At 40.5% G+C, this 27,711-nt stretch overlaps 1 protein-coding gene and 1 long non-coding RNA gene across 3 annotated transcripts in view; both read left to right on the top strand.

The window, feature by feature from the left end:
* Window positions 1-27,711, top strand: part of LOC111948779 (uncharacterized) — a 360,906-nt gene that overhangs the window by 186,691 nt on the left and 146,504 nt on the right. The window lies entirely within an intron of this gene.
* LOC144989565 (uncharacterized) lies at window positions 310-16,943 on the top strand. Its single transcript, XR_013653823.1, has 2 exons — window positions 310-752; window positions 5,913-16,943. It is a non-coding gene; the product is annotated as an uncharacterized LOC144989565 (long non-coding RNA).

The following is a 27,711-nucleotide window of genomic DNA, read 5'->3' on the forward strand; positions in this document are numbered from 1 at the left end:
TGTACTTCTTGAACTCTCATATGTCTAAGTTTGAGCCTGCAGATATTTTTATAACAATAAAATAAAAGCATCAATTTAGATTTGAATCATGGAATCATTTACTATTTCTCCATAGTTGACAAATCACTTTCTGGCAGTAAATCTGCTAAATAAACTCATAATCCTCTCCCTCATGGTGCAGAAAGAATCAAAAAAGCAGAAAGAATGAAACATGAACATATTTTGAAAGAGCCAGTGGGGCAGAAACAATAGAAGGAGGAGATTACCAACCCCCCCTGGAATGTTGCCCCCTGTGCAGTGGGGGCAGGGACGGCTGAACCAATCACAGAAGACTGTTGCAGCTTTCCCTCCAAAAGTCAACCAATCAGATGTTGTTGTTTGGATTCTTTGTCTGGAAGTTTCCCATGTGGAAGCTTCCAGAGTCTTTTCTGTTTGGTCTGCAGGCTGAGCAGAACTGACTCCTGCAGGATCACAGGAACTTTCAGGAAAATCTCCAACCAGGAGAAAAGTTTCTGTGATTGTGAGACTAGCAGATGATCGATCGGAGCTGCAGTGAAGAGGACGGCGGTGTTTGTGGGAGTTGGAGCTGAAGATCGGAGCAGGAACCATGTCTTCAGAACCTCAGGAAGGTTCTGTCAGAGAACAACTTTCTGCTGCTGAAAGAACCATCGTCCAGAACCAGGAGGAGCTCTGTCGTCAGAGCAGACTGCTGGATAGCAGCTGGAACCCGCAGCTGCAGCTCCACATAGTTGGTATGTGACTAAACATTTAAATTCTTTTGGTTGCCTATGGGATTACATCTCTGCTATAAAGTAAAAGAGCATAAAGTCAACTAAGCGAGCATATTTAGGAACTGAGTGAGGAACCTTACAACCGTGCAGGCACAATTCTTACCAAGCGACCCCGTATTTTACAACTGAACGGCTACAATCCTAACTGAGCAGAGATCTTGCTCGGTCATTTCTCTTTTGTGCCCTCACCTGGATTTACGCTCAGTGTTAAGGGGGCATTTTTGTCACTTGGGGGCGGGAACCTTTCTGATTGATCTGATTGGCTAAAGTTTGCATGTCAAGCAGTGGGGCGGGACTTTCATTTTGGGGCTTTAATAGAAAAGGAACGGCGGCTGTAACGTGGATTAAAAGCATTAAATCGGTAACAAATGCAGTGAATTTCACATGAGAAAAACTTACAGCACAAAAAAACCTTCCATGTGTGAAAGGGTGTGTCCGGCTGCTAACAGACACAGACACACCAGTAGCAGCTTTGTGTTGGCTGCAGGGGAGAGAGTTTTGTGACGTTTGTGCTCCCCTGATGATTTTACACAGCTTCTCAGGACTACGTAGCAGTATTTCTGCCTTATGCGATCTGGAGTTTTGGTCCACAGCCTCCTTTGGAAGCCCCGCTGGCTGGGGTAGGGCCCAACAGCCCCTTGACCCCGTAAGCGATAAAACGGGATAAGAACATAACAACATAAAAGACCTTTTGCTGCCGTACACTCTAGGGTTGTGCCAATGGACGAAACCATCGTCCATCGTGATGGTTGACTGACATCACAATGGACAGACACCATTGTGATGCCGCGCCCCCGCCACACTGCGAGTCGACACTGTTGGAAAAAAATAATCTGTCGCTTTGAGATTATTTTCCTTGCGTGTTCAAAAAAGTCGAGGGGAAGAAACCACGGGATTCCACTGGATTAAGTTTAACAAATTTATTCCCTAACAATATTTCTAAAAAGTAAAAGATAATAAAACAGAATAAAACAGAGTAAAAACAGATCGATCTGGGTGTCCAAAATCAAGGCCTGCAATACGCAAGAGGTTACATTCCGAATTCACATGCAGCTTGTCTGGAGACACAGGAAAGTTTCTTGAGTGCAGACTTTTAAACACATGTGGTCAGAGTCTCCTCCTCTGTAAGCAAGATGGCTGCTGTATCCCCGCCTCTTGCCGCTCGGATTGGCTGGCAAGGAGCCTGCCTACTTCCTTAGTCCATACTTGGAGTCAGCAACTGTTTCCCGCGTCTGAAGTCACCTCCCAGACTGACATGGTCCCGCAACCAAATGGCTCCCTAGGTGGCCCCCCACATGTGGCCGGATCTTCTTAACATACAGTAGACAATACACCTTTGTTCCCCACACGGGAGCAGATGCCTGTGGCGATTCCCAGGGATTGAGTCAGTCTCAGAGATGATTGATTTATGATCCAAGTCAGACCTACAACCAAATGGCCTCAGAAGATCAAAGACCGTTTTCTCCTGTAGGGGGGTTGAGATTGGAGCTGCAGCATCACAACCTCTTTACATATGCAATGTTCAGGAAGCCCCTTTGAAATTTCAAAGGAACCACGCACAGTAAACCTGAAGGAAACCTTCAATGAAATAAAGATAAGATAAAAGCCTAGGAGAAATGAGAACCACAAAAAATAAATTCCTTCAACACCATAAGCCGCGGTTACATGAACAAAATATCTTGATTGGATCAATGGTCGAATTAGAATTCAACCGTGTACATGAGCCCAGAAAAATGTTTTCAGAATATAACAAATGTTCACATGGGTCATACTTTCAGTTGGAATAAATCATTTGCACATGCGCAGTAGGGTTTGAAAAACCGGAAGAGGATATGTGTTCTGCTGAGCGGCTACATAAATAGATATGTCAGCTCTGTAATATACGAGACGATCTTCTAAACATACTTTTATTAATGTTACGGTTATTATGAAGCATCTGTTCGCTTATCATTTTAATTGTAATCCGTGTGGTCAGTGCTTCTCCTGTTGAAAAACGGAGCCGGAAAGAAGCCATGATTAGCAGTATGCTAACACGCTAACAACATTAGGTTTGGATGGACATAGAATCCATGCGGGAAATTCTGCAATCTGCATCCTGGCTGCACATTAAATATGTGGGAATAACATCAGCCTTTATTTTGTCGAGACACGACTGGAAACACAAATCCACGTGATTGTTTGAACGGTTTCTTAAGAATGAGTGACATTTCTGCTTGAAAAGCTCACACCGCCCCAAACAAAGCCGCTGTGTGTGTGCTGGCGGTCCGAGCTCTGCCCGGACACATACTTTTAGACCCGGTTCTCCTGAGTTCTGTAGCTCGTTCCCCTAGAGGTGTGAGACGGATCGCAGTCCTAAGTCTCCCACACATATCACACACGTAACAAAGCATCCCCCCTTCCCCTCAAACACAAAGCTGTAAGAACGCGCTCCACCGGTCCACTTGACTATTTAAGTCCCGGAACTTACATGCACATTTCACTATATGGGCGGGGCCAGGTGTTCACACTTAGTCTGATTGCATGGGGTATCATGGTGCACCTAAGAATTAAAGTTAGGTGCACCGGATCAAAGACTTAGTCTAGTTTCCTGGCCTGAGGGACCAGCACCACTGACTCTGACTCCCCTCAAAGAGATAGGCTAGGAAACAGAAGATCAATGACCACCAGCTTATTACTGTAAAACATTAGTGTGTTTAGTGTGCATAAACTTTTTCAAGGACTTCCTAAAATGGCAAATTTGCGATGGGTCTTTAATTGTTCAATACTGTACCGTAGAACTATACCAAAATACTATAAGTGTCATGTTCATTAAAGTATTATATTTTAATGCTTTGTTATTTTTTTGGGCAGACCAACAAGCAATATTAGCCAACATCTGAGCTACTCTTTGTACACAGCACCTGTGTACGAGAAGTAGCTGCTCTGATGCTTGGTCTCATAGTGCAGACGAGCTTATACTCTTTCATTACGGCAACATCGTCAGTGCAAATCAAGCAGACACACTTTCCGTTGATTTCCTTAAAGAAATATTCATTTTCCCACCGTGTTTGAAATCTTCTCACTTGCTATCTTGCGTTTCTTCAGTGCTGCCATTTCAGGGGCCTGTTGCACAAAAGTGGGATAAGGCATTAAGCCAGGATATCTTATGGTATAAGTTACCATGGAGATTTATTCTGTGGAGCTAGCCTGCTCCAGACCAGGCTAAATTCCAGGATCTATTTCATCTCATCCCTAATGTCAGTCAGCAGTCGCCACAAATGGAAACCAACAGTTATTTCACTGCTCACTATACATTGTTATCACATATAACTAGACCCACTGTCATTATTTAAACGTTTGTGATCATTAATGTCAATCATTTTGGATAAATAATGAGTTTTAGATGATGTTGCTATCATTATATAATTTACAGTTTCCCATAGACTATAAGGCTATATATAAAATGATAGAATATTAGGGCCACAGAGGGAAAAAAAGACAAGTCATAATATTGTAACCAGTTGTTTTAAAGGAGGACAGTTGTTAAAATGACAGATGTGGGGCATTTGGTGAAATTGTACTTCAGTATGGTTTCATAAACGAAGACATGCTGATGTGCTGGAATATGAAGTATCACGTTGTCATAACTATCAAAACTGTAAAAAGAATATGTTGCTTTTCTGCAGAAAGAACCAGCCTCATAAATTTATGACTTTATCCTTTTTCCTCAGTGGACCCTAGTACTCTGTCATATAAACAAATACACATTCCATATGAATATAAAAACACAATGTGTAATATTATGTTCCTTTGTTGAATAAGGACAAAACAAAGCAGGTAAACTTTATCACTGTGGTGGTGTTGCCTTTCTTCTTAATTATATCTTTTACCTCCTCGAATGCCTCCATGAGGATTTGTGCTTCAGACGGGGAAAAGTATGTGGCTCTAGTTGCCATGGTGAATCAGTAAATCTGTGATCTGTGGCGGGGTCTATTTCAGTGAGCCGTGAGCGCGCACCTATCCAGGATTGGTTTCACCTGGCTTAATGAATCCGTGTCTGCTCATCCTGGCTTGGTCTTTGTGCAACCAATTAAGCCTGGACGCACATGTTTTGGCTTCATTGAGCTCAGCTTAGTCATTTATCCCGGATGTCTTAATTCTACTTTTGTGCAACAGGCCTCAGGTGACTCGTGGTAAATATTCTTCTTTGCTTCATTTTGTTTAGAAGAGAAACACCTTTCTGTGACCGACTCCATTTAGTGTTGAAACTGAGAAGTGCAACAGAGTTGAGCTCATGCGCCATATGCGGGCCATATTCATTATATTTTCAAAATTTGCTGTAGGCCAATAAAAACAGATCCGCAGGCTGTAGTTTGGACACCCCTGCTATAAACACACAACTCAGTGTATTTGTCCTTTCAATGCAGAAAGTTTGCATTGGTTCAGTCTAATAGTGAAATGCAGTGAAGCAGTGGATGATTTTGTGTGGGCAGATGAATGTATTCTCCACATTTAAGTATGCCCACCAATTGTGAACATTTCCAGCGTTGATGCTCATTTACCACCACTGGTCAGTGTCCCTCAGCATCTGTGTGGACTTCATGAGCAGGAATGATTTGGCTAGACTTCAGCGTTTCTTCCTTTTAAACTGCTGTTCAACAGATAGGAGGAATTGCTGGTTTCGAAGCTGCAGCTCTGATCCATGGACATTTATGATGTGTCTCATTAGAGTCTTCATCACTGCTTCAAATTTCATCGCATAGTTAAAGAAGAAAAAAGGAATTTAGAAAAGAGCAGCACTTTAATTTTTCAATGTTTTTACACAGTTACAATCAAAAGGATCACAAGAATTCTGAAGCTCTGCACAACATGATATAATCTTGTCCTCACTGTCCTCCGGTAGACTGGCAACCTGTCCAGGCCGTGCCCTGCTTTTGCCCAACAGTAGCTTGTAAATCATTGAGGATCCCCATGACCCTGAAAAGGATTCAGTGAGTTCAGAGAATGGGGGGGGGGGGGGGGGGGGGTTGAATTAAAAAAATTACACTGAAATACTTTTGAGGTGGTTTAGATTTTTCTTGGTGCATAACAATGCTAAAAAAAATTTTAAGTATAAAAGGATTCCTTCTTGTGTTGCTGCAGACCTCCCCCAGCATTGGATGACTGAAGAGGATCTCTGCAACCAGCAGAAGAACTTCAGAGTGGAACATGAGAAACAAGAACCTCCACATTATAAAAAAGAGCAGGAGGATCAAGAACCTGCACAGATTAAAGAGGAGCAGGAGGAACAAGAGCCTTCACATTATAAAGAAGAGCAAGACGAACGAGAACCTCCACGGATTAAAGAGGAGCAAGAGGAAAAAGAATTTGCACATATCAAAGAAGAGCATGAGGAACAAGAATCTCCACAGATTAAAGAGGAGCATGAGGAACAAGAACCTTCACATTATAAAGAAGAGCAAGACGAACGAGAACCTCCACGGATTAAAGAGGAGCATGAGGAACAAGAATCTCCACACTTTAAAGAAGAACAGGATGAACTAGTTCTTCCACAGATTAAAGAGGAACCAGGGGAACTCTGCATCAGTCAGGATGAAGAGCAGCTTGATCTGAAGCAGGAGACTGATACCTTGATGGAGATTCCTACTTATGAGGAAGATGAGAACAGTGAAGCAGATCTAAAGAATCAGCAGAGCTTTAATGTAACTGATAGTCAGGATGAAGAAGGAAACCAACATGAAGAATCAACATCAACTACAGATGGAGAGACAGAATCTACATCAACTACAGATGAAGAGACAGACCCACAGAAAACGGATTCTGAAAGAGTCTGTAAAAAATATGGTATAAGCTTTCATCAATTGTCTCAAGTTAAAATTCTCATGAGAACTCACACAGAAAACAAGCCTTATTCTTGTAAAGAATGTGATAAAGGTTTTAGTCGAATATCTAATCTCAAAAGACACATGAGAACTCACACAGGAGAAAAGCCTTTTTCTTGTAAAGAATGTGAGAAAAGTTTTAATCAAATATCTCATCTCAAAAGACACATGAGGACTCACACAGGAGAAAGGCATTTTAGTTGTAAATATTGTGGCAAATGTATTAGAGATGAATATGATCTCAAAATACACATGAGAACTCACACAGGAGAAGGGCCCTTTTCTTGTAAATATTGTGATATATGTTTTAGAGATGTACTTCATCTCAACACACACATGAGAATTCATACAGAAGAAAAGCCTTTTTCTTGTAAAGAATGTAAAAAATATTTTAGTTTTTTATGTCATCTCAAAATACACATGAGAACTCACACAGGAGAAAAGCCTTTTACTTGTAAATATTGTGATAAATGTTATAGTCATGTATCTCATCTCAAAACACACATGAGAACTCACACAGGAGAAAAGCCTTTTTCTTGTAAAAAATGTAAAAAAAGTTTTCATGATGGTTCTAATCTCAAATCACACATGATAATTCATACAGGAGAAAAGCCTTTTTCTTGTAAAGAATGTGATAAAAGTTTTAGTTTTTTATCTAATTTCAAAAGACACATGAAATCTCATATATAAGTGAAACCTTTTTCTAATAAAAAATGTATCTAATGAAAATTCTCAACTTAAGAAAAAATGTAAAATTATTGGGTCAAATATGAATCAGCTTAAAAAAAAATAAAAGAACAGATTTTTAATTTGAGAAATGCGTATCATAACTGAAAGATAAATTAAACTAGTTCCAAAGTCGAGAGTACATATTGTAAATTTGAAGCATTAATTTAAAATATTAACCGTACATTTGAAACTTGGATTTAAAAACTACAGTTTTTCACGACTATAAGGCGCACTTAAAAGTTATACATTTTTTTCCGCCATCAGGGGGAAACCCATGAGCCGGTGCGCCTATTGTGTAGTTGTGGGGCGTAGAAGAAGATGGAGTGAGGAAGGGAGAGAGACGTAAAGGCCAAGTGGAACCTACCTGCATTGCAACTATCTACATTTTAAAGCCTTCAATACTCCTTCTACTCATAACCCTCAACCATTTCAGTGCAGAAGGAGTGAGCAGAAAAGCAGCTTGCCCACTGCTTTAAGCTGCTGCTTTCGGTGGCGCAAAGGAGAAATGCAGAGACAGACTGGGGCAAGTCTCTGTGTGTGCTGAAAGGTGCAGGTTTTGGCTAGCACACATGAAGAAAGGAGACGTGACTCCGGTTACGTCATGGCTGAGGTGAGCACGTAAACGACTAGCTCCGACAGACTCTTGGCAAAAGCCGATTTCAGAAAAGTCTACTGACAAATAAACGCAAGATTTACAAGACTGAGACACTGCAGGGAAGATGTCGACCCAAAGAATAAACAAAAAAGAGGCTAAAGGAAACAGAAATGACGACGGAAAAGTAGGCTCCAAACAGCTAACGCTAGCTGAAGCTACACCAGGGAAAAGCATGGCGGATGCTAATGCTGAGTCCGAGATGCTAGCGGAATTAAAGAAGTTCCGAAAAAAGATAATATGGACTCTTTTTGCGACCTGAAAAGCTCCCTAAACAGGTTGGAAAATACGATGGAGGAGCTGAAACAACGCACTGAAGGTCTAGACAAACGATTAACCGAAGTGGAGAATCGAGTGAGTGCTAAGGAGGATAGCCACATCCAGCACGAGAAAGTACTGAGCTACTTGCTACACAGAGAAGCTAGCCTCGCTAGCAAGTGCGACGACATGGAAAATAGACTCCGGCGGAATAACATTCGACTTTATGGAATTCCAGAGGGGTCTGAGAAGGATGACATGGTGAAATTCGTGTGTCATTTCTTTAAAACTGCTCTGGAAATCAGAGAAGAGATCGACATCAACGTGGAAAGGGCCCACAGAGCCCTTGGACCGAAACCCAGAAGCACAACAGCGCCACCACGCTCCATCATAGTTCGCTTTCTGGACTTTCAAGTGAAACAAGCTGTGCTGCAGCAGGCATGGAAGCAACGTCAAGTCGAGTTCCAAGGGCACAAGGTATATTTTGACCAGGATTACTCATCTGATCTACAGAAGAAAAGAAAAAAGGTGCGAGAGGTTATTAAAAAATTGAAGGAGAAAAACATCAGAGCTCAGTCACCATATCCGGCCCAACTGAGAATCTTCACGCAATCAGGCGCAAGATTGTTCCCCTCCTTACTGGAAGCAAAATCTACATTGAAAGAGCTGGGAATAAACATGGAGATGGAGGACAGAGATGTCTTGGAAATGGAATTAGCCAGAGATGGATGGAAAACCCACTACAACGACAGAAGACAGAACCGACTGCAGCTGAGCACAGCAGACATTAGAGCCCTCATCAGTGGAGGCCACAAAGACCCAGAGAGTGTTGGACATGAGTAAAGTAGGCAAGGTGGTGAGGTAAGATGTAAACACCTGCAGGGACATTTAACATTAAAAAAAAAAAAAAAAAAAAAAAAAAAAAAGTTTGTCAGTGACTTTATAGCTTCAATTTTAACTATTTTTCTTATCATTCGGCTATAAGTAAATTAAGAGAAGAAAGTTAAAATATCAGATGGGTCTGTCTGGATGAGTCTGTATTTCTCATTCTAATGGGGACTCGGCCTTTAAGGCGACAAAAGCACAACCATGGGAAACCCTGGAAGACCGTCGCCGCCGCACTATGTGCAATCTACCCAGGAAGCACAAGCTTCCTGCCCATGAAAGAACGGGAGTGGGAGGTTCCGGGCTGGATTAGCTATTTGCTGCTGTTCCTGGGGCTGACCACTGGATTATTGGAGGTCCATAACTGTGAACTATTGAGTTTTGAAAAATGTTCAGTTCAGTTGTTGTCGTTTTTTTGTTTGTTGGCATTCAGCAGAAACCTTAGCAGTTGTACACTTATTTTTTTTATCATAAAGTATGAACAAAATTGTTGTGGTTAGTTATAATGTGAACGGAGTCAATAACCCCATAAAAAGAAAAAAAATTATATCCCAGTTGAAAAGATTAAACTGTTCAATTGCCTTGCTTCAAGAGACTCATCTGGATGAGAAGGAACATCAGAAACTTAAAAGAGATTGGGTGGGCCAGGTTGTTAGTTCAACTTGTGGGGAAGGCAAAAAGAAAAGAGGGGTAGCCATTTTGTGTCATCGAGCTTTAGGTCTCACAATTGAGAAAACCTTTACTGATAAAAAAGGTCGCTATGTAATGATGGTGGGAAATATCGGGAATGTTAAAGTATCAATTTTGAATCTTTATGCACCAAATGAAGATGACCCATCTTTCTTTAAAGAAATAACTGTCATCTTAACTTCACATGCTGAAGGGTTCCTGTTGGTGGGGGGAGACTTTAATTGTGTCTTAAACCAACATTTAGATAAGAAACCATTTGAGCCAGGACCGACACCACGCAAAACAAAGTTGCTGCATAATACAATGCAGGAACTGGGACTTATGGACATATGGCGACATAAACATCCAAAAGAGAAGGAATATACTTTTTTCTCCAAAGTACATAACAGCTACTCCAGAATAGATTTTTTTTGTGTGTCAAAAAGAGATGCCTATAAAGTCACAAACTGCTATATTGACTCGATAACAATATCTGACCATGCACCAGTAGTCCTCTCATTAAATCTGCAAAATAACAATGAAATCCGACAATGGAGATTAAATGTTTCTCTTCTAAACAATCCGAAGGTGGTCAACGATATTAAACAAGAATGGAAAAACTATTTGGAAAATAATGATAATGGAGAAACCTCGCTCACTATATTATGGGAAGCCGCAAAGGCAGTGCTGAGGGGCAAAATTATAGCGATCTCATCTAAAATAAAAAAAGATAGGGAAAAAAAACAAAAGAAACTAGAGAAAGACATAATGGATTTGCAAAGAGAACATCAACAGACAAACGATAAAAACACCCTAAAATCTTTAAACCACTGTAGACAGACATATAACGATTTATTAACTAATAAAGCAGAGGGAGCCTTACGATTTGCTAATCAGAGATATTATGAATCAGGAAACAGGGCTAGCAGATTATTGGCATTCCAATTACGCAAAGCTCAAGCCAATCGAAGCGTAGCAAAAATACTTAATCCGTCCTCAAAGAAAGTAGTATCCCACCCAAAAGATGTAGCGGAAGCCTTTTCTGCTTATTATGAAAAATTGTATGACTCACCGGACATTGCAAATAGAGAAGAAAAGATCAAAGCCTTTTTAGAAAAAATTAAGATGCCCAAATTAACTAAAACACAAGCTGAAACTTTAGTAGAGCCCATTACAAAAATAGAAATAGAAAATACAATTAAAAACCTGAAAAACAATAAGTCTCCAGGGATAGACGGGTACCCAGGTGAATTTTATAAGTGTTTTAAAGATGAAATTTTGCCTCTTTTACAAAAAGTTTTTAATCATACTTTAACAGAAAATGACCCACCTAAATCCTGGTCTCAAGCAATAATATCAGTAATACACAAAGAAGGTAAAGATCCTGCAAGCTGTGCCTCATACAGACCCATAAGCTTACTTTGCTGTGATATGAAAATTTTGACAGCAATATTGGCTAAGAGAATCCAGAAATATATAAGGAATTTAATTAAACCAGATCAGACTGGATTCATACCCGGTAGATTAGGAATAAATAATATAAGAACAACGCTGAATATCATGCTGGCAGCTAAAAAGACATCAGAACCGTCAATGCTTGTAAGCTTGGATGCTGAGAAAGCATTTGATAGGGTTAATTGGCTATATCTTGAACGGGTGCTGGAGAATATGGGATTCCACTCGGATTTCATCAAATGGATAAAAGTGTTCTATTCAAAACCCATCTCAAAAGTACGGGTGAATGGATGCACTTCTGCAGGTTTTAGAATCAGAAGAGGAACCAGACAAGGGTGCCCCCTCTCACCGTTATTGTTTGCAATTAGTATAGAACCCCTGGCTGAACTCATCCGAAAAGACCAAAGAATACAGGGCGTGTCAGTCGGAAGAACAGATTACAAAATCTCACTTTATGCAGATGATATTATATTATACCTTAAGAACCCACTTGCTTCTGTTCCCCCTCTTTTGGAATGCCTACAGAATTTTGGATTAATATCGGGATACGAAATTAATGAATCTAAATCGCATGCTATGATGATAATAGGGGAGAGGCCAGCAGACTTGGATAAAATAGTTTCATTTAACTGGACCACCCAAGGGTTTAGATATTTAGGAGTAATGATTACATCACAACATTCTAAAATGTACATAGAAAATTACGGTAAATTGATTTTAAATTTAAAATCTGATTTAACACGTTGGGAAATTTTACCTTTGTCTCTAGTAGGTCGAATAGAAACGGTCAAAATGAATGTTCTCCCTCGCCTGCTATATCTTTTTCAAGCTCTTCCCATATGGATCCCATCCTCCACTTTTAAAATATTAAATAAGATGATCTCTACATTCGTGTGGCAAAATAAAAAACCTAGAATTCGGAAAAAATTATTATGTAGTTCTAAGAGGGATGGCGGTTTAGGATTACCAAATCTCAAGCTTTATTATTGGGCGGCTCAACTAAGAGGGTTGGCTGAATGGGTGAGCCAAGATGAGGATACAAATTGGATAAAACTGGAAAACTATGCTTCTCCCTCAGTTTCACTTGAAACAGCACCATTCCTGGGACAGAAAAAATGGAGAGACCTCAAAATAAGAAACAATTTGATACTGTGTACACAGAGAGTATGGTCAACTGTGAGGAAAAACATTGGCGCCCCCCTGACAACTTCAAGAGCACTCAAAATTTCCAAAATAGCAGACTTTTTGCCAAACAAGATAGATCCTGGTTTCTCAGACTGGGGCAAAAAAGGTTTATTAACAATACATCAATTATTTGACGGAGACATCTTAAAATCTTTCAAACAATTACAAGATAAATACGGTATAGATTCCAAGGATTTTTACAGATACTTGCAAATAAGGGACTACTTAAGGTCGTGTGGGGAATGGGAGGCTTTGAGACAACCACCAACTCAAATAGAACAGTTATTGATCAAAAGCATTGTTGATAAATCAAGGAAGAAGATAGTATCAAATTTGTACAAATGTCTGCAGGCACACTTGTCAGATAATTCATTAGATCTGAAAGGAAAATGGGAATTGGAGGCAAACATTGTCATTGAGGATGAAAAGTGGGAAACAATCTGTGAGGGGGTTCATAAAATTTCACACAGTCCTACATGGAATGAGTTCAACTGGAAGATTATGATGAGATTTTTCAAGACTCCTTACACCATATCTAAATATGACAAAAATAAATCTGATCTATGTTGGAGGAAGTGCAATAAAATTGGAGATCACACACATATTTTTTGGGACTGCCCTGTTCTGATACCATATTGGCAAGGAATTCAAAACATTATTAAAGTTATAACACAGGTCAACTTGCCATTAAATCCACTTTACTATATAATAGGCATCCTTCCAGAAGAAGGTATAGAAAAGAAAAAAGTTAAACTTATACAAATCCTTCTACTGGTGGCAAAAAAGATGATTACCAGATCTTGGCTTAAAACCTCACCCCCGACTCTTGAACAGTGGCTGGAGGCTTTGAGGAAAGTTTATTTGATGGAAAAAATAACAGCTAAACTTCATTTGAGGTCAGAGATGTTTTATGACTTATGGACTCCTGTGACTGAACACTTTGGTTGGCCAGATGGATAAATTTTAGCATAGGGTGTTTTTGCAACGGGTCAGTATTGTTTACCTTTACGGGCAGCTTTTCCACTCATAACCAGTGTACAATGTAATATTTCTTTGTCAATTATTGTTTCATTATTTATTTACTTTTATGGTAATATTTTCTAAGTCCTGGGAAACTGTTTTTGAAAGACTCCTGTTGATACCTTCATTTTTGCTGAGATGCCACTTGTTCTTCGTTCATTTCGTTATGCTGTAAAAGTCAATAATTGATCTGCATACTTGAATAAAGTGTGTTCAAAAAAAAAAAAAGAAAGGAGACGTGCAGCGCAAGTCTGTGTGTCTCTGTGTGTGTATGCGCTGAAAGGAGTAGCGTTTTCTAGCACATATAGAAAGTAAGAAAGGAGAAGTGGGCACGGCGGCGTCTGTGTGTGTGCTGTGTGTTTAGTTCTTGTGTAGGATAAGGAGGAAGGGAGACAAGAGCGCGCAAGTGAGCGACCATTCAGTTTGTGTTTAGTTAGGGAGGGAGAACAGTAACAAAAAGTGTCCTCTAAAAAAATCAGAGTCAGGATTTTTTTATTAACCCACTCTAGAAACTCTGAAGGCCCGAACAGGGCATTAACGTGCCCGCGCCTTAACACCCAGTGCACCTCTTGTATGTGTTAAAGACGGGAAAATCCCCCATGACTGAGACCGCGCCCTACCATCCGGTGCGCCCTATGGTCGTGAAAATACGATACTGTATTTTAATGACCATAAGGCGCACTGGGTTATAGGACACAGTCTCAGTTATGGTTAGTTTTTTCTGTATTTAATACATACAAAAGGTGCACCAGGTTTTAAGGCACGGGTAAGTTGACACATACCAGTAAAACACGCCTGCTAGTGTTGAGCCGTTACTGCGTTGTTTCTGACTGCGGTCGAAAGACCCAAGGGAGATCCTCTCCAGGGACCATGGGGGATCTTCCTTCAGGGTTCACTTCCCTGTTTGGACTCTCAGAGCCTCCAGAGCGGGTTAATAGAAGAACCAGTCTCTGTTCTTTTAGAGGAAATGAACCAGTCTCCGTTCTTTTAGAGGAAATGTTAATTATTTCTGTTCTCTGTAACCGAGTAACACAAACAGAATGCACGCTCACGCACTCGCTTGCAGTGAGGGCTCCCCCCCTGCTTCCTGCACACGTGTGGGCGCCAACACAGCGGCTTCAGCACACACGCACTCAGTGTGTGTTTAAAAAGGCAGCGGGAGTTGGTTATGATTTACTTTTCATTTTTTCAGTCATAAAAGAGGATCCAAACCTCCATCAAAGTCCTAATCCTCTTTATCTGACATGAACAGCTGGGCTAAAGTTCTATCAAACACGCCAGGTTCCCTTTCGTCATTGTCAGAGTCTTTCTGGTGGCCGTCTGGCTCCTCAAGCCCAAGCTTTTACAATCCGTTCACAAAGTGTGGCATAACTCGCCCGGCGCTGCCTCCCAAAACAACAAAAGCTGACGTTTCCTGCCCTGTTGGACATATCCTACCGCCCTGCTCCCGTTCTTCTGGACATTATGACTCACCAGGATGTTAAAAGTCAGCAGCGCTTCGTCCATGTTGGTGATGTGGCTGGGCTGGAGGTGTTTGTCAACGATCTTTCTACTGCACTAGGAGTGGAAGATGAACAGCTTTTCATTGTAGTGCGCTGGAAGTCGCTGCAGCATTGCAATCCTAGCCTGGATGGAAAGATGATGGCGTTTCATAAGGTGAAGGTGAATATTGTCTCTGTTAATAGCGTTACTGCCCTCAGTCGAATGGTGACTGCAGAGAAGTGTCTCCAAACTGTTCGCTGATCGTTAATCAATCGAGTCGCCTTTTTTTTCACAGAAATTTAGCTGCGTCATCTTGACTTTTGGAGTTCGTTTTCTAGCTTCCTCCACTTGTGAATCATGGATTAATTCATCTTGAATTTTCTGCAGCTGCTCCCATGTTCCACCTTGTAGATGATAGCTTGCAGTTTAAACCGTGCAACAGGGTTAGATAACTGCCTGATTAAAATGTATGCTGATAAAGTACATTTTAAATGCTTTAAAAAGAAATAATAAAACAGAACATTTAGTTTTTAGAATAAAATTACCATTTTGAATATTACTTTTCTTTCTTTTTACTATGATTTTGAACAAGAAATTTGTCTTGTTGGATCACTTCAAAATACGTTGCAGTTTCAGGGCATTGATATCGAGTCCCTCGATTGAAAACAAAAATGTGTATGCATAGTTTCTACAACTAAAGATAGAATGTCAGGAAAAGAAGATGCCTGCACAATGGAAGCAATCAAACACTGATGAAGTTTACATGCTTTTAATTTTTTGTGGCATTAATTTATTCATGTAATGTAAATATAGAACATTGATCAAATGTTTAGATATAATCACTACCATCCTTAATGTCACAGCAGTGATGTCCTTAACAAGAGGCAGTGTGGTTTATGAACAACAATGCAATAGAAAAAATCCATTCCACCACATTTTGGGGTGTGTAGATAAAGCTGTAACAGAGCAGCTCCTGCAGAAAATTTCAGAAAAACCAAGTTGGGTTTTCTGATCCTAATGACCTTATGACCTTTTTCTAATTTTAACAGTCAGATGCCAGTTAGCCTACTTTGGCTCTTAATTAGCTCACTTGTTTTTGTCAGTTTGTTTTATCATTCTCTTATTATAATCTCTTTTTTTGACAAACATGGACTTGCACCCAGTGAGAGGCATGCCTGATACTATTTTTGTGGACTGCTTCCCAAAACTTCTGGGCCCGAAACAATCCGCTAATGTATTGTCTACACAGTCAGCTGTTGTCCCCTGGCAACACAAAATGCTGTCAGAGATTGCTGGGGTTTCTTTTTTCAGCCCTTTGGTAACAACAATTTCCCTGCCATACGATCAATAAAACATGCACACAGAACCACATTGATGCAGTCATTTACGTAAAAGGAGGCAGAAGTGAACATTGAATGGAAATAAATGAAGAGTTTTCTAACATCTGATGTGTCCTGAGAACATCTTTCTCATACACCTTTTTGGGGTTGTCATCTATAAGCTACAACCATCAGAATCCAACTAAATCTGCTAAACTTCAATTTGCTTTTTTTAATAGATGGACCTGTAAATACAAATGTGTTGTTTTTGATGATCCTGGTTTAATCTTCATCTCTTGAACAGCTTAATTGTGTTTCTAGTTTATGCTGATACAATGTGTATGTTGTCTTTGCCTGTGTTACCATGACAACACTGGAAATATTTGGTTCAATTCAAACACTTTTTATGTGATCGGTGATAGTTTTAAAAAGTAGTGACTACAGTTTATATTTTTTGGGTCATATGAGCAAAGAATTTCTTTAGGAAAGGATTTTCTCCTAAATGTATGAAGGAAGAGGCTGGTGTTCTTGTGATTCCTGTTTTCTAGTAGACATTAGAACTGTTCCTCTGTTCTTTTTGGTTCTCAGTGTTCTGTTCCAGTCTTTACTGTGAAGAATAAAGTGGACGTGAACATCAGTCAGAAGTGTGGAGTCTTTCCCACAGTGTGGGTTTCTGCTGTTTGCTGCTTCTCTGCTGGTTCCAAAGCTGGACTCTACAGGTCCAGTTCTGGCTGCTGAACTCAGGACTGAGGTCAGATCACAGAGCTCCATCAGAAGCTGTGAAGAAGACTGAAGCAAACAAACGGGTTCTCTGTAGTTTTATCATCAGTCTGAGTGCAGCAGTGAGGTTCTGCTCCACAGACATCTGTAAACTTCAGTCTGACTTAGAGTCTCTTTTAAATCCAGATTTGGTCTTGGAAGATGAATTCAGCATTTGCAGCTTTTATGATGTGTTTTTAAGATAAATAAGATATTCCTTTATTAGTCCCACGAAGGGGAAATTTCCTTGTTGCGGCAGCAGTACAGGTAAGAGAGCAGTATATAAAAAAAAAAATCTTTTTTTACTTTGATCTGTTTTATCTTTTGAACAGGTTAGTCTTTTCATAGTAAACCTGCAAAAATGTTTCCAGAATGTTGGGATACTAAAGAGATTGATAAAGTTAATCAAATGTTTTTTTCCTAAATAAAATGTGTTTAGTGTTGTAGATTAACCATTTTTAAGTTAAATCTATTGTTACTCATTTGATGCATTTCTATTTTCAATTGGTCATTGATGCAAATACAGTAAAAAGGAAGGACTTTTATTTTGAAGTCTCATTATGTATCCGTGCAGCTCTTCCTCTAGACATGGTTTTAGTTTTGGAGGAGACGACCTTGAGATGAAGGAAGATGGTAAGAACAGAGCAGGAACAATCTGTCCAGACAGGCAAAGGGAATGGTATCCCACAATCCCTTGCAGTGCTGATCTAACAGCAGCACCAAAGTTACACCTTAGGTTAGGTGCCACTAAATCCTATTCAAATGGACACGCCATGCTGCTTCATAGTGGAAGATAAAAAGTCACACAAACACATAATAGTCACACAATAACGATATAATAATAGTTTATAAAATAGAAGTTCATATCAGGCAGATTTGTTGAACAGCTAAATCAAGCCCTAAGAAAGTCTGAATGGAACCAAACTGTGATTAATAAATAAATCTGATGGAGAAATCAATAGAATCTGCAGTTTGGATCAGTTTCTATTGAAAAAGGCTGCATAAATATGACAGACAGCTTTCAGGTTCAGATTCTGAAAAACAGCAGAAACATGATCTGATGGAGGCTCTCATTTCTCCTCATTATTCTTCCAAACAGCCCAATCAAGTTGGCCCAAAGGCACATTGGCAGAGCAACATGTTGTCTATGAAGAACCTACTCAGCTGTGCTACAAATAACAACAAACATCCAAACCACAACGCTAAACAATCAAGACCAACACAACTGTCAACATCCAGAATCCAGCAAATATCCCAAAGAGAACATCATTACCCACAATGCACCTGTACAGGTCCTGCAGCAGACAGGGTCTTTCCAATAACTTTATTAGTCTCATCTTGTTGAAACTGGAAAGATTTTTCTTCAACGTTTAAAACAGAAAACAGGAAATGAAAATATTTGACAATCCAGTTGATGAGAAGCTGCAGAAAGACTGAAATCCATCAGATTGTAAAAACGTAGAGGTAATGATGATGATGTGATGAAGATCAGACGCTGATGTCACTGATGTTCTGGCTGTTGATGGGCTGGATGTGGGTCCTGGTGGTGCTGAAGAATGAAAGATCCTTCTACCTGCAGTCATTCCTGAAGGAAGCTGATTGCAGCTGTTCTCTCCTGACAGATGGAATGATGGGAAATGAAGTTCATGTTGAAGTGTGCTCCAAGCAGAACAGAAAGGTCTCAGGACTTGGATCAGCTGCTGCTCTCTGGGAGCGTGCACGTGCTGCTGCATGTGCTTCTGTCATGGCGTTCTGGATGAGCTGCTGAGGTCTGTTTGCATCCAGACTCTCAGCTGCTTTAGTCAAACTGCTGAGCCATGGAACAATGGAGCCGTTTCTGAAGGAAGAGGATCAAACATGATGCTCTGCAGGAAGTGGAGGTTTTTTAGAGTCTCCAGACTGTTTCTGAACGGCCAAAGAAAAGCAGCTGATGTGCTTCTGTCTCCTACCAGCAGGGAGCGCTCTCAGCCGGACAGAACAGATCCTCAATGCTGCTCTGATAAGGACTCTTCTGTTCCAGAAGCAGAGACTGTTCACATCCAGGAGAATCTGGACTCCAAGGAATCCCAGAGAATGTTTGGAGACTTTGACCAGCAGAGGGCAGCAGAACTTTCAGCAACTCTGGATCTGATCCACAAAAACAATCCATGGATGATCAGATTTCAGAAGATTTGAAGGATCAAAGACAAAGATGTGAGAAGAAAGTCCAGAATGAATCCACTCTGACTTGTCCTCATGTCTCTGAAGCTTGTGTCTTCATGTCTTCACCTCAGAGTTTCTTCTGGATTCCATGTGGATCAATAATATTGATCATGTTCTGTTGTCATCAGAACTTCAGGCTTTTCTCTGCTGATGATCTCTGAGCTGAACTTCTTGGAGGAATTCCTGAATCTGGGATTTGGAGCAAACAGTCAGAACAAAGGAGGTTTCCATTTCTTCTAAGCTCTGCCAGAAGAAAAGAGCTGAAGCTTGAAGCTGAAGCAGCATTTGCTCCCAGAATCTGTCCTCCAGACCAACAAGTCCCACCACAGCCTTGAAGACGTTTCCAGAAGCAGCAGCAGACTGTGTTCCCATGACGACGCTGAAGTCAGCTGCTGCTCTGCAGGAGAAAGTCTGCAGCTCCTCAGTCAGGAAGCTCTTTCAAGCTCGTGCACATCTGTCAGTGCAGCAGCAGAAAGCCTGTTTCCCTGCAGGAAGTCTGAGACTTTTCAAAGTAAGAGCCTCATGTTGGCAGAGATGGGTTGGATTCTTTGATGCTCCAGTGTCTTTTGGATTCAGGATGAGTTCATGCAGATCTAGAAATCCCACCATGATGATCATCCTTGAGGAATTTCAAAATAAAAGACTTACAATCACTGCTGGATGAGAAATACATTTACTCTTTATTTTCTGTCAATAAATCATATTTATCAATAAATCCTTGATTGTAAATGATGGATCTAAAGTTGAAAAGAAGTCAAAGTGCTGACTCAGCACAGATCAAAGGAGACACAGATGATTTCCTGGAATGAAGAAAACATCAAACATCATGATGTGATCTGGAACTGAGCTGTTCTTCAGAAGATCCTCCCAAACATGGAAACTGTTGCTGCAACACGTGAAGCTTTGCTTCTGTTGCTAGGTAGATCTGATGGATCAGAAGCAGACTTCTGTCAGCTGGAACTGGGGCTTCTTCCAGACCATGACATGTTGTTCAATAAAGTTCATTCCAAAGCGTGACTGATTCATGAAGTGGTTCCTTGAGCCGTGAGTTTTGCCAGCAGCAGGAATCCCTGAGAGTTAGGAGACAGTTTGTGGAGAGAGTTTGTAGATTTAGGAGAAACCAACGTTTGAAATGAAACCAAAGTGTCCTAAAGCAAAATCACTGAGCACATCTCAATGTTCCACAAACAGTCATTTTCCACAGTGGACCGTCACCACACACTTTACAAGACAGTTTCTCACAACTTTATGACAACAAATCCTGAAATTGTTCCATTCAAGGAAACATTGACTAATATTTGGATTGATGCTGTTTTCCATCTGTGTTTTCAAACCTGCATCAAGAATTAGCTCATGTTTATCGAAGATGGTCAGGAGAACTTCTTTGAAGAGGAGGACTTCTCCAAACAACCACAACCTTAGAGGAAGTTTTCTGAGCATTCAGAGAATGCTTTTCCAATGACTCATCATTTTCCACCAGAAGCTAAGGAGTTTTTCCAAATGCATGCTGGGTATTCTTAGTTCTAGCTTGGAAAGCACTTTGTGGGATTTCCCTGGAAAACCTGCTTTATCAATCATTTTGGTCTCTTTTTCTTCTTCTGAGTTCCAGCTTGGTGAGTGTGCAGGTCGCCATGGCAACCAGTGTCCAGGTCAAAGGGAGGACCACGGCCATCCAGTCTCCAGGCTTTTGGATTGATTTGGATTTGAGAAACATTTGTTTCCCACATTTTAATAGTAGAATTCAACACGGGACATATAGTGGATTGTAAGAATAGGAACAAAAACAGCAACAACAAAATAATCCTCCTCCCCTTAAAACATGCATTTGACTCTGAACAAGTCTAAACCAAATCCAAGCAAAGACCAGCGCTGGGGCTCCTGCTAGTTTCTTTTAGAAGAGCCTGCCTCTTCCAAACATAGAATGTTCAACAACTAGAGCTAAAAATGTCTGTTGGTAGATTTCTGGATGTTGGCCGTATCCCAGCGAGCAAGGCCAAGTCAGCCCCAGATGGTTTCAAAGTGGACAGAAAATGTTTTTAGGAGTTTCTAGAATGTTCAACAACTAGAGCTAAATGAAACTAGTGCATGAAATGACAAAGAACTTCCTGTTTGAAAGGAATCTCATGATGGCTTCCACCTGTCTCTTTGCAAGACAAAGTCACATATTTGGGTTTGCAGATAACTAAAGATCAAAAACAAAGAGAACTGATGAACTATAATCCTATGATTACAAAAGCACAAAACAGGTTTAATCGTTGGCTACAAAGAGATCTTTCACTAAAAGGTCGTGCCCTCTTAGCAAAAGCAGAAGGTATTTCCAGACTAGTTTACATTGCTTCCTCACTATCTCTGGACAGTAAAACTGCAAAAAGGATTGATCAGATACTTTTTAATTTTCTTTGGAGAAACAGAATCCACTATGTACGAAAATCAGTAGTAATTAATTCATCAAAAGACGGAGGACTTGACTTTCTTGACTTTTCCACTCTGAACAATGTCCTCAAAATTAAATGGTTAAAAAACTTCTTAAAAAGTGAATCCTCATTTTGGAATTCCATACCTAAATATATATTTGATAAGCTTGGAGGTCTGCCATTTCTTCTATTATGTAATTTCAAAATAGAGAAAATTCCCTTAAAACTGTCTAATTTTCATAAACAGGTTTTATTAACATGGACTTTGATCTAAAAACATAATTTTTCTCCTCATCGCTACTATATTTGGAATAACGCAGATATTCTACACAAAAACAAGAGTATTTTTCTTGAAAATTGGTTTGAAAAGAACATTTCTCTTGTAACACAGCTGATGGATCCACATGGTAACCTGATGTCATCCGTTGAGTTTCTGTCCACCTATAGTCTGCATGTCTCACCTGCAGAGTTTGCATTGGTTACTGGGGCCATCCCAATGCTGTTAGACTTCTGTGTAGTAGTTCTCCTTCAAATCCTCCATGTTCTCCTCCCAAATTAACAGATTTGTGGTGTGGAAAGATTTGTTTTTCAACTAGCAGGAATAATCAAAGTATTCGTTCTCTGTTTCAAAATGAGATTGCCACAAAACCGTATGTTATCTCATACTGGAACAGCTTTGGATGTAGAAATCAGTGGGAAAAGGTTTGGACTCTGCCCCAAAAGTATTTCATCACCAACAAAATCAGAGAAATTTCTTTCAAAATTCTTCATAAATTTTATCCAGTGAAACACTTCTTTACCAAATTCAAAAAAGATCTGGACATAAACTGTTCATTCTGTCATTCCTCACCAGAAACTGTGCCTCATCTTTTTTGGTATTGCTCCTTCACTCAACTATTTTGTAAAGATTTGATACATTTTATAAGAACTCATCTATGTGTAGATTATAGATTATTTTACGAGCATATTATTTTTGGATATTTTACACAAGAAAAACTTAATGCAGATAAATTATATGTAGTTAATTTACTCATAATTATGGCTAAACACTTTATACATAAGTGTAAATATTCCAACAAGAAACCAGTGTTTTATGTTTTTCAGAAAGAAATGGTTTTGTATGTGAACAGTATAAAATCCTCCACTAACAAAAAAGCTGTCAGAACAGTTGAAGCTTGGTCTCTCCTGAAACTTTAACAGATTCCTTTGCCTTATTATTTTTGTTTTATTTTTGCATAACCAGTTTTACATTGTTATTATTATGGTTTTTGTTTTTTGTTCATTCTCCTGGCAAACGTGAATATTGTATTTTGCACAGTGTGGAGTTTTGTTTTTGGTATTTTGTATGTGCAATATTTGTTAATAAAGTTTATTAAAAATAAAATCATTAGCCGGAACCGGAAGGCACGTCCCGTTCCCACGTCTCCATTTAGGTTGCTCTTTTTCTGGTCGAAAAAGATTAGTGACAGAATAGTTCTGTTTAATGAAAACTGCCACTTTTTCTTTTATTTGCCAGTAAGGGTGAAAAAGAAGCGATTTCATGCCGCCATCGACATCATTATGTGAGCGACAGACGACACTCCAGACCAGCTGGTGGCGCTAAAGCACCATGACGCTGTTAGCCAAACAAAGAGGAAGAACAGCACGAGGCGCTAGCAGCGTTAGCTTGTTAGCAGGCTAGCAGCGTTAGCTAGTGTTGAGAGGTCGGTGGTGTTTTGTTGGGACGTTTGTGAGGTTTTTGGACAGAAAGGACGATACGTGGTTCGTGTGGGAACTCTCAGCATTTTCCAAAGTGTCGTAAATGAGTGAAGAAGTGTTGAACGGAAAGACAACGTGGATTGCTGTGATTGTGAGACTAGCAGATGATCGATCGGAGCTGCAGTGAAGAGGACGGCGGTGTTTGTGGGAGTTGGAGCTGAAGATCGGAGCAGGAACCATGTCTTCCCTTCAGTCTCTGAGAGAGTTGATCAGCGAGCGACTAGCTGCTGCTGCTGAAGAAATCTGCAGACTCTGTGAAGGAACCATCGTCCAGTACGAGGAGGAGCTCTGTCGTCAGCGCAGACTGCTGGATGTCATCTGGAAACCACAGCTGCAGCTCCACCACATAGGTATGTCACCTTCATCACACAGACAGAGAAGCTCTTAGTTCATCTCTCACTGATTTCTCCTTCAGATTTGGGTTTTATTGAGTCTTTATCAGCAGCTGATTCTCTCAGGTTTCTTTAGTGGATATCAGGGGTTTGACCTTTTCCTAACACAGTTGGGACCACAAGACAAAAGATTTTAAGGCCCAGTCAGAAAAAATGTGACCACACATGAAAGAACATTTCTGAACAAAATAACAAATAAAATTAGCTCAATAGACTTAAAATTAAACAAGTTATTAACATTTTAAGTCTAAATTATCTCTATTGTTTTGTGAATAGAAAACAATGGGAAAACTTGGTAATTACAGGAACAAAACATTAAAATGAGCAAAAATGTTTTTTCTTCTTCTAGGTAGATATCACATCTTCCCTATTTTTGTTCCAAACACTCCAATTTTCACAGGACATTATTAGGGTGCTTCAGCAAGTTTTAAATTTTTTTAACTGATTAATTAATATAATTAGGGTAATTCATTAATTGGTTCATTTGATTAAATATTTAAAAATCTGTTTTTTATCCTCTAAGGCAATTTTAGAGAGTAAAACACACACATTTCAAGTGAATAAACCTTTTCTTTTTAGTTTCATTAGCCTTCATCCAAACATCCACAATACTCAATAACCCAGCAACAGTCAGGAGCTTTCAATGATGATCTCCAGACCTCCTTCCATCAGTTTGTAGCTCTACACAGCTTCATCTCCTTCATAAATTACATTAAACCAGGATGGAAGTCCAGGGACTTGGAATCTGACTTCTCCGATGTAGACTTCACCATCTGCAGATGAGTGGCGTGCTCCTTTACCTGGTAAGGATGGGACGGTCCTCTTTTCTTGGGCACACTTGGAGACTCTGAGAAGAACCTGCAGCCACAGCAGATTGGATGAGAAACATCAAGTTATCTTTAAGTTCAGTCCATGGCTTATTTCTAGCTTTCCCTGTACTGTCTATTCTGGAAACAATGAAAACATCCTTCCTTCCCCTGGGGTCCTGCTGCAGCACTTCCTGCTGGAAATGAAGCTGATTTGTTAGAGCTCTGAATCTCTCAGCATCACCGTCACACTTCTCCATGTTATCATATTTCTCTGATTGCCAAAGACCTGCATCAGTGATTATTTCAGTCAAGTTCTTCTTCTTTTCAAATGTTTTCTCCTGCTTTCTGCCAAAGCCTCCACTGCTTTTAGTTGCTTCTCTTTATGGCTCTTTGTGATGCTGGCCTCCCTTACTTTGGATTTAGCCTCCAGCTCCTTTCTTCTTTTTCTTACATCACCTAGTAGTTGTTCCAGCTTTTCAGGAGATAACTGAGACACCCACTCTGATGTTTTATTGTAGGAGGACATCAGATATGCTTCATTTGTAACAGCAGATGCATTAGGCCTATGGTGAACAAGATAGTCTAACACACTGAATATCCTTTCTGGATCCTTGTTGTGTTTGGAGCTGCTTTAGTTCATCTTCTCACATGCTCTCCTGCATCCCAAAATTCCCCCCAGGGAGATGTTCCTTGACAGACTTTTCCAAATAAGTTTTGAGGGCCAGCAGTACTGGTTGGAGCAACTGACCACAAAGTTCCTCATAATCACTTTTCTTGAGAGATTGAAAAACTTCCTCCTTTTCAATGAGGTGGTCTGGAAACAGACGTTCCTCCTGCATGAAGACGAAGAGAGAGTCTTCATTCTCAGAGTACTCTCCAAGGAAATCGACCAAACTTTTGTAGTAGGTGTTCAGGTCAAGGATGTGTCCATCTCCTTCTGTTAGACGCCACAGTGGAGGGTAGGGTTGGGCGATGTCCCGTAAATTGGCCGTTGACGATGTTTGCTGTCAACCATCGGGATGGACGATGACATCGCCTGGGGGGCGGGTTGGGGGAGGGGGGGGGGATATTTTTACATTTTTCGTTCTTATATAACTGCTATTCGTTATTTTGCTTTTTTCATTTTATTTCCCAACTAATGACTAATCCGCGATGATCCAGTATAAACTGAGGGAAGTGACTTTAACAAAAAAAAGTAACAAACAAAATAGAAAAGAAGTGTAGTCCGCTCCCGCACTTAACTAGCGAAGTGGACCGGCGGAGTGCGGATTTACAGCTTTTTGTTTGATGGGAAGGGGGGGGGGTTACATGAGCGGTATGTGTGGGAGATTTAAGACTGCGATCCGTCCTGCAGCTCTAGGGGTACAAGCAACCGAACTCAGAACCGGGTCTAAAAGTGTGTGTCTGAGCACAGCTCGGATCGTCAGCACACACACAGCGGTTTGAGCTTCAAAGCAGAAATGTCGCTCAGTCCTTAGAAAACATTCAAACAATCACGTGGATTTGTGTTTCCAGTCGTGTCCCGACTAAATAAAGGCTGATGTTACTCACAGGATGCAGCGCCGCCCAAAGCTAATGTTTTTAGCCCGTGTTATCATACTGCTAATCCTGGCTCCGTTCAGAAAAAGCACTGACCACACGGATTAAAATTCAAATGATGAGCGAACAGGTGTTTCATAATAACCGTAACATTATTAAAAGCACGTTTAGAAGATCGTCTCGTATTTTACCGAGCTGACATGTCAATATATATAGCCGCTCGGCGCTGTTTAACATGGTTTTGTATTGAATTGTTACATTCAATAAAGTTTGAAAAAAAAAGCTGCTCGGCGGAATTTATATACTTCCGGTTTTCAAACCCTACTGCGCATGTGCGAATGATTTATTCCGACCGAAAGTGTGACCTTAGTGAACGTTTTTATATTCTGAAAACATTTTTCTGGGCCCATGTACACGGTTGGATTCTAATCCGACCATTGATCCCCTCATGATATTTTGTACATGTAACCGCGGCTTATGGTGTTGACTCGCAACGTGGCGGGGGCGTGGCATCACGATGGTGGTCTCTCCATCGGGATGTCAGTCACCCATCACGATGGACGATGATATCGTCCATCGGCACAACCCTAGTGGAGGGGTGACAAGTGGAGCCCTGCACAGGACTATTGTCTTCATCCCGCCTGCACCCGCAAAACTCTGAGGATTTATTCCCGCACAGTAACAGAGATGCATTGATTTTGTATCGTCTCCCGTCCCGCAGGAAAAATCCACGTATTTGTAATGATATTATTACAGAGATTCATGCCCCTCCAGCCTCATCTTTTCATGCATTCCTCTTTTGTGTAATGTGTAATTATTAAATCTATTTTCACTAATATGTTGTTCACTGAAGGTCACACGTTCCCAGATGTTCTTAGGGAAAGTGGGTTATCCTCGGCTCAGGGAGGTTCTGATAGAGTGATGTTTAGCTTTTCTGGTTCTGATGGTTTTGGAGGAGGTTCTGCCTTCGCTTTGGATTTACGGAGAGTTTTACGGTCAGCCTGCAGCTTTGCTCTGAAACGGTGAAAGAGAAGAAAACTCTTCTTTTTTCATGTCTCTCCATTCAGCAGCAGCTCACTGACGCGTAGACTTGATGACTTTTGAGTGACAGCTCAGAGGGATGGGATTCTGCTTCTTGCTGTAAAATGTGACAGTCTTTAATGATCCTCCCGTGTGTGCGTGAGTCCGCACGCAGACACACAGCCTGAGGCGCTGAACCAGCTGGTAAAGATGCAGGTCAAAGTCATTTGAATTTATGGAGGAAAAAATAACATTGTAATGGTTCAACAGAGCTGAAAATCCATGAATCCATTTTTTCCTGAAGGAAAAATACTTTTTTTAGCTTCACCTCTGATGACCGTATTTTGCGCTCTCGTATTTTACGCGGGGGAAAAACTCTCAGCTGCAGAGGATGTGAACAGGTGAACAGGTAGAGGTGGGGGAGGGGCTTTGACTTCAAACTCTGTCAGAGAGATGGAAATACGGCGTCAGATTCAGACACAGCTTTCACTGCAGGAGTTAAAGCAGAGACT

The sequence above is a fragment of the Oryzias latipes genome, chromosome 2 (genome assembly GCF_053564925.1).
Source record: "Oryzias latipes strain Hd-rR chromosome 2, Olatipes_Hd-rR_3.1".
NCBI lineage: Eukaryota > Metazoa > Chordata > Actinopteri > Beloniformes > Adrianichthyidae > Oryzias > Oryzias latipes.